Genomic DNA, 8873 nt, shown 5'->3' on the forward strand with positions numbered 1-8873 from the left:
ATGAATGATAATCGTTTTATCTATTAAACTACGTGAGTGCATCTAGGCGATCACGGAAAACAGGGCAAAGGATTGAAAAGTTTTGAACAAGACTCGTTAAAACTATGCGTCCTCTTCGCAATCGCTAATGCGTCCATCTGGGCGCATCCACGGCAGTTTATTTTTATTTAAAGCGTTCAGGGAATCTACCAACCTCCTCCTCCTCCTCCTTCTCCTCTTCCTCCTCTCCTCGTCCGCCCCAGCAACTTCGTCCCTCCCTCTATCCCTCCTTCCGTATTTCCGTCGATCCAACGAAGCGACGATGCGATCCGAACGCGTTCGTCGTTCACCACCGTTTACCTCTGCCCCGTACTCCTCTCATCATCCCTCCTGTCTACTCTCGCTCGTTTCGTTTCGTTTCGTTTCGTTTCGAACGGAGTTTAGGTGGGTGGATTCGATCGATTACCGCGATTAAAATAAAATGTAAATGCTGGGACGAACGCGATTCGTGTGTTATGCAAATTTCATCGGATCGGTAATCGCTGAGTGGAAGCTGATGTCTTCCTTTAATGGTCCACGTGGAGGGAGAGAGAGAGAGAGAGAGAGAGGAGAAAAGTAAAAAAAGAAAAGTAAGATAGAAATGAAAGAAACGAGTACGGAGATGACATAACGAAAAAGAGAAGGAAAGGAAAAGAAGAGAAAAAGGAGAGGGGGAAAAAGGAGAGTAAAGAAAATAAAGATGAATTCATTCGATTTGAACGTAAACTCTTATCGAGATACCGTCTCAATCGATCGATCTATCGGATCTAGTGAAAACGTACGTCCCTGTATTCCGGGCAAACAGAAAGAGACAGTTAAGGGTTGGGTAGGTGTTTCATCGAAATAATCAACGTCCATCCAGAAGCGATGCGAACACACGTTGGCAGTAAGCGCGATGCGATTCGGTGCATAGCTGCAGCAGTGCCGATAGGCAAATTCAATGCTCGTCCGATGTTTGACGGACGATGAGAAAACGAGAGAGAGAGAGAGATAGAGAGATAGAGAGAGAAAGGCCGTATGCAATGGCAACAGCTACGTGAGTCGCAGGACGAGGTCCTAAAACGAAAGGGCTCGTGGTGGACGTGCACGAGACGCATGCCGATGCATTCATTGCGCGATGGACTCTCCTCCTCTCCCTCCTCGTCCTACCCCTCCAACCCCCGCTAGTTCCCACCCTCGATCTCACCCAGCTCATCTTCCTCTCTTTGGGGTCTACGCGCTCGCGCGCACACAGGATGATTAATTAGTTGTCGTGCGTTCCATGTCACCGTGTCACTCTTGTCACGGCTTTGTCACTTCGGCAGCAAACACCCGCTTTCGGACGAAGAGGGTAGAGGTACGTACTGTTCTATATGGATGGCCAAAGAGAGAGAGAATGGGAAAGGGGTAGGAGAGGAGGAGGTAGTGGAGTAGGGGGTGGGTGCATTGGCGGTGGTAGGGTGTAGAGAAACGGTGCATCGCACTGCAAACGCTCGCATACTCTCGCAAAAGCAAATTGCATTGTAACCAGGACTGCAACAGGCGCGCCATTAATCAATGCCCGTTGCATCGGAGTGGCGAGCGTTTCTGCCAATTTCCAAGTAGAGCCTATCTCGTCGGCTCGTACAGAGAACAAAACCGACCTAGCTAGCTAGCTAGCCAGCTAGCTATCCCGGACCACGTGTTCTCCTCGCCTCGTGCTATCGCCATGGATTACCGGAACTACCGTGGTTAATGAGTTTCGTTTCATGGGGTTACCTCTAACTCGTCAACCCAATTGAGAAACTTTGCTCTTAGGAATATTGGATTGTGTTTAAACGTTAGTTATAACGATTCTGACGTGCACTTTATTTATTTATTTATTTATTTATTTACTCATTTATTGGATCTCTCGAATTTTTGATTAACTCATCGAATTCCGTTGGTTGCTCGATCGAACCGCAATTAATGCACGTAAACGCGTTTGCTATATAATCGTCACCTATGGATCAATCTACGTGACTAGGAACTAGACGTCATTTGTCATACAGTCGTCATAATGAATCTATCGCTTACGAGAGTATTCGTGATCGCAAGAGAACGTGAGAATTAACGTAAGCATGACAGTAACATAAGTAACGAACACCTTAATCGCGATCATTACGTCAAAAAATAGCAGGAGGATGATCCGTCCGTACATCCGGTGATCGTCCAAATTTTCTTTCCTTTAACACGTAAGTACTTAAGTATCACATCCTCCATTCTCGGATTTCGTTTTGAACTAATTAACTGAGCTGAGAATTCCCTTTTGTTATATGTCCTCTCGGTGAACATGTTCTGCCTACTTGTCGGTTCGAATCTGATAGCGAATGGCATCCGGTACTGATGCCGACACAAACGGCAAACGGGCCAATCTACGGAGGAATTCTCTTTTAGTTCGCGAAGAGAGATTCGTCGAGGAAGTAATGGAATGTAAGTAAGGCACGGTTGAAATTTCACGCGATAAATATATAATTGCGAATCTCGAGGAGAATCCTCAACGATTTAGGATACGTGGGTACGTATAAACGAGACGAATGTTAAGAGGAACAAGGATAAATGAGAAGAAGATGAAACAGAGAGAGAGAGAGAGAGAGAGAGAGAGAGAGACAGAGAAAGATGATAAAAGAGCAAATTCTTGTTTCTCACTTTCGAGCTACACTTTAAAAGAGAAAGATGGAACGATTCAACTTAGTCACGATTTTACCTACCTGCATTTTTATTATTTAGTCGACTCACACAGGAAACGAGCCGAACGAAATAAAGGAGGCAGAAATTAATGAAAGGACGATGGCCTCCGTCACAGGGAGGATAAGAGACTAGAGTTATTTCTTTCGCTTTTCTTTTCCCTTTAAATTACGGCCGTTTAAGGAGAACCCAGGTGAGAAGCAACCAGCGATGCTTAATATCGTTCTTCCTTTTCTTCCTCATTCTCGTCCCAGATGATAATTGCATAGGAAGCGTGATTTCTAGGGATACCTTCGCTTTTCTTTTTCTTTTCTTTTTTCTTCTTCCACACGCTTCGTCACGTACAGAAAATCTGATAACCTCAGGACATTAAACTTCGTCACGTACGATGGATTTCTTAAACGATCTAAATCGTCCATTTTAATTACTACAAACGATTTTCCAAAATGTTTAAAGTAGCAGAACAAACGATAATGAGAAAATTCGTTATCAAGAGAATTAAAGAATTTCTAAATACATTGAAACATTTTCGAACTAATAATTATTTAATTGCATTATGATGAAGACATTATAAGGAAGAAAAGAAGATAAAGAAAGCTATACACGATCTTCTACAAAATCCAAGATATCTTTCAGGACGTTCTGCCTTTCGATAAAGACACTTGAGATCGGTTAGCCGGTGATCAGCTTGGGCCGAAGCATTGTCATTAAATGATCCAGCAAGGCTTAGCGAATCCTCAGCTTTAAGACCTCAAGCTGTTGCTAAGGGATTGATGGGGTCACCATAGCAACCGCTGAGGACCTATTGTTGCACCCTGTCGGATGGTGGGTACTACAGTGGCACTCCCCCCGCAAAGCAAGCGTCGCAGTACACGCACCTCCTGCACCCCTGGCATGGCATATTTATTTGCATGTAGCCTGGCTAGCTATAGCTACAGGCTAACGTACGATATGCGTCTTGATCGTGTATAAGCACTCACACGCACATATCGCGCATCTCGCGCGTTTATGCATCTATGCCAGTGGTACCAAACCCCTTGACGCGTTTCCCCTCCTCTCTCTCTTTCGTTCTCACTCTCTTTTTCTCTCTCTTTCTCTCTCTTTCTCTCTCTCTCTCTCTCTTTCTCTGTCTCTCTCGGGGCAATGTCCTGCCTTTAAAGACGAGGGATCGACCGGTAGAAGTTTGCAAAAGGAGTGAGATGCTTTCGAAGAACGATCGTTTAAAGTTTCTTCCCCGTTGAAAGGCAACAGAGAGAGACAGAGAGAGAGAGAGAGAGAGAGAGAGAGAGAGAGAGTGAGAGAGAAGAAGAGATGTTTTTACTCCACTATAATCGTACAAGAACGAGTCGCACCATCCAGACGATATAATATAACGATTATTATTCTCGTATATGGAATTAAACTAGGTCACAGGGAGAAAACACTTCGATGCTAATGTTCTTCTTCTTCTTTCTTCGAGATAATCGTTATCGTAGCTCGAAACCCTCGTTAAGGGTATTACCGAGATTAACCGAAATAAAAAGCTTCTCTTCCACGATACTTATCCAAAGAAAAAGCCTAGGTTAGACTAGACGTCGCTTTCTACGTATGTTTCTCGATGAATCAATAAGTTTATCACGTTGTTATCACAAGATTTTACATTACTAATCGATATCGGTAACGAGTTTAAACAAATCTACTGTCAATTCGGACACGTGATTTTATATTTATGCGATAAATATTTTTTTCTCTCTTTCTCTTTCTTTCTCTCTCTTCCTCTCTCTCTCTCTCTCTCTCTCTCTCTCTCTCTCTCTCTCTTCGTATGAGGAAATAATTAATTAATAATTATCGAGGAATCATTAGTAGTGATTACGTCAACACCGGTATGATTCATCCTTCAAAGTGGTGGATGATATCATCGGTGGGACAAAGATTAACTGAAATCCATGAAGTACCTATGTATGTACCTAACTACAGTGGAGACTTTTTCTTTTGGTTTCGTGCTCCGGTGAATGCGGAAGAGAGTGAAATAGAAAGGAAGAGAGAGAGAGAAAGAGAGAGAGAGAGAGAGAGAGAGAGAGACAAGAGAACTTTTCTAACGCAAAGGGTGAAAAGAAGCATGACGCACGCACGGCTTTTAAAGTCTCTATTGTTTCCCGACTGCTCTCTCTTATTCTTCTACTTCTTATTCTTCTTCATCTTCTTCACATTCCTTTTCTTTTTTCCTACTCCTCCTTCCTCTTATCCAGAGAACCACCTATTACTTAAAATTTAAGCTCACACCGAAAATACAGTAATCGTAGTAGTGGTTGACGTTAACATTGACGACGAATACTGAGACGCGATTCGAGGTTTCGTTCTATTCCTTTCGTCTTTCGTTTGAATATCGAAGAGAAACGAAAGAAAATGACGCGGCATCGTCTCACCAACCAACCAACCAACCAACCAACCAACCATTACCATGACCATTAATGTTACCAGTAACAGTACCACCACTACCACCAACCATCACTACTACCATCACTACACTACCACCATCGCCAAAGGATGATACCATGTCAGCCCTTTCGCATTTTTTAGCGGAAGAAGATTCTCGAGTGCCACCAGTCATGGAAAAGAAAATCAGAAACTCGTAGTGGTGATACGAACGAACGAACGAACGAACGAACGAACGTTTCTCTTGCGGTTGTCGGGGGAAAAAAGGGGCTAAAGGAGAAAAAAGAAAAAAGAAAAAGAAAAAGAAAGAGAAAGAAAAAGAGAGAAAGAGAGATAGCTACGTACATACATATATACATACATACATACATACATACAAACGTACGTACGTACGTACGTACGTAGATACGTAAATACGTACGTGTATACGTAGATACATACGTGCATGCACGACGGGACACGCACTTTCATCCCGCGTAATTAAAATCACGGCGTCATCCTTCGGCTAGGGAGAACCGAGCATAATGACGCGACGACTCGCGAAGACAAGAGAGACGACGCATTTCTATCTATCTCGTCTATCTATCTCTTTCTATATCTTTCTATCTATCTCCTTCTATCTCTCTCTCTCTCTCTCTCTCTCTCTGATATCTCCCTTCGCGGCCCGTCGTTTTAAACTCGCGAACGGTGCGTACTTCGTACGCGAACGCGTTCGATGATTACCCCAAGTTATTACCTAGATGCGCTTTTGTGTCAAGCAGAGGACGTCACGAAGCTTTTCTCGGAAACATCGTCGTCGTCGTCGTACTCGTCGTCGTTCGGTTCCTCAACGAAATATTACTCGTATCGCGTGTTATTGTACTCCTTTTATAGAGAGAAAGAGTGAGGGAGAGGGAGAGAGAGGAAGAGAGAGAGGGAGAAGGAAGGAAAGAGGGAGAAGGAGGAAGAAGAACGTTCATCCTCCTTCGAGAGGATCGGGAATACGATGCTGCTACACTCGTTTGGATTCGTTCGAGCATTGTCTTTTTGATTAGTAATCCCTGCATCGATTCGACGATGGAAATGATGCACTCGCGATGTTCTCAATTATTCCACGATTTCTATCTTTTTCTTCTTTTTTCTCTTTCTCTCTCTCTCTCTATTTTCGTCCCGTTTGTTTTTCCCTCGTTTCAATATGAACTATGTAGTTCCAACGATAATAGTAGATATATGTTGACGAAGGAAATCATTCTGATGGAAAGAATGATTTATTTATTAAAGTAATAGGAACAATGATAATAATGATATTTGATTATAGCTGATAATATATAATTGTAATATTTACTTTATTATTTATATCAATTTAAAAGATATATCTGAGACGATTAAATTGGAAATGATGATTGAAATAATAGAAGTATATGTATATATATGGTATCTAAATTTGTGTTAATAATAATCAAGTAACTTTTGAAGGAATGAAATATATTTTTATATGGATGTTAATAATTAAGTCAAAATCCTTTGATTTAATCTTGTTCGAATGATGCTACCTCATGAGCATAAGCTTATCTTAATTGCTCGCGTCACGAAGAAAAGCGTCTCGTAGAAAGCGTTAACCGTAAGCAGAGGTAGCTTTTGATAACGTTTCCATGACTAACGAATCGCTTTAATCTTAATCTCGTGGAGCTTTAAGCTTCTATCGTCAAAGGAACTTCGTTCACGATGGGAGAAACCTCGTAGCGACTGGGACGCTCGAGAGTAAACGATTGTTATAAAGTTTCGCGACGAAACGAACGAACGAACGAACGAACGAACGAACGAACGAACGAACGAACGAACGAACGAACGAACGAACGAACGAAAGAACGAGTGAGTGAGTGAGTGAAAAAGAGAGATGGTAAATATGTTGGTTCAAACGCAAGCTCAAACCCTGAGAATAAACTCCGTTTTGTGTAGAAAGGGTCGTGGTTTGCCTTTACGATGCTCAGGAGCGACTTTTGCCTTGGTACGATATCACCACCCTGATGGAACACATACCTATAATACTAACAAGACTACACATAGGAAACATTTTTTTTTTTTCCTTGCGATAAACATAGAATATACATATATATGTATGTATTCACGTACGTACGTATATATGTATATACGCACATAGTATACATATGAGAAAGTATAAAGAGCGTGGTCCCGTTAAAGCGTTAACTTTGTTAATATCAAAGGATGTAAAAAAGAAAAGAAAAGAAAAGAAGAAAAAAATAAAAGAGTAGAAGAAAGCGAATACGAGCATGTTAGCTCGTTTACGAATATCGGTGGCATGCAGGAGGATAACTCTTTCTACCGGCTGTCGGAAAACGTAGAGAAAGAAAGAAAGAAAGAATGAATGAATGAATGAAGGAAGGAAGGAAAAGAGGAAAGAGGGTAATTTTTCCGCAAACATTCGCTTAACTCAGTGAGATCGTAGATCGCAAAGACCGAAACGACGAATACGAACGGCGAAAAAAGAAATGATAAATATAAACGTAAAAAAATGTAGAGAGGGAAAGAGAAAGAGGGAGGAAAAGAGAGAAGAGAGAAAGAGAGAGAAAGGAGAAAGAGAAATGTGACGAAAGTCGTAACTTTTTTCAACTCGGGAATTATAAAATTAACGTCGAGTATCGTTCAAACTCTTCAGCTTTACCCCCGTTTTCCATCTAAAAATCCAAACGCGAAACGCAAAACGCAAAACGTCAGCCCCTCGAGCAACGCGTAGTCACGCCAACGGAGGAACGCAATAATCGTGAACGTCAAATTTAACGTTTGCGCTCGGCCAATGCAATCCATTAGATATTGCTCGTAAAGAGACCTCCTATCTCGAGCACGCATGCACGTGTATACGACGAGAACGATTCTTTTTCAACGAGAGAAGAGGTGGGTAGCACTTTTAAAAACTTTCTCCCCCTTTCCTACGTTTCATAAACGGCGAACGAAACGAAACGAAACGAAACGAAATGAAACGAAACGATAGGATACGAAACTAAACTAAACGGAATGGAATGGAATGAAATGAAATGAATCGAGCTCTGAGTCGAACTGATATATTCTTTTTTTTTTCTCTCGTTAGTTTCGAGGACTATCCGAGAACGATTTACGTGCGAATCTCTTTATCTACTCGTTAAAATTCTATACGAGTTATTCTACCCTATCGATTATTTATCGACTATAGTCTCGATTTGTTGACGAACTTAAAACGATCGACTTTTTAAAGAAATTCGTAGTTCTTAGAAATTTTTAGAGTATACGGTATATCGTTTTATGAAAGTGATTTGAGAGAGATAGAATCGTTTTATTCTAAAGAAAAAGAAAATATATTTATCATCGAAAATAAGAAAAGAAAAAGATAAATGAATAGAGGAAAGGAAATGCGTTTGGTAAATTTATCATTACAGATTGAGATTAATATTATTCCAAGATATTGAGAATTATACCCAGCTAAAAATACAATGATTTTTATTGTGCAATAATATATTTCTAATTGTGAAAACGTCAAACGATCATCTTCGAAATCTTTTAATCCCGATTAGACTGACCGTTCTAATCTTTATCGAACGATTTAACGATCAGTTGCATACCTTATCAAAATTCTATCCCTCGTAGCGGTCGTTATCCTCGTCGTGTTCTCTCGCTCGTGATGCGTCCTATCACGTTCGATATCTTAATGATACGTCGAAGCTCGATATCTCGATTCTAATAGCGACGATCGGCCCATCCAACGTCATAGAACGGCGTATCAA

The sequence above is a fragment of the Vespula vulgaris genome, chromosome 9 (assembly GCF_905475345.1).
Source record: "Vespula vulgaris chromosome 9, iyVesVulg1.1, whole genome shotgun sequence".
NCBI lineage: Eukaryota > Metazoa > Arthropoda > Insecta > Hymenoptera > Vespidae > Vespula > Vespula vulgaris.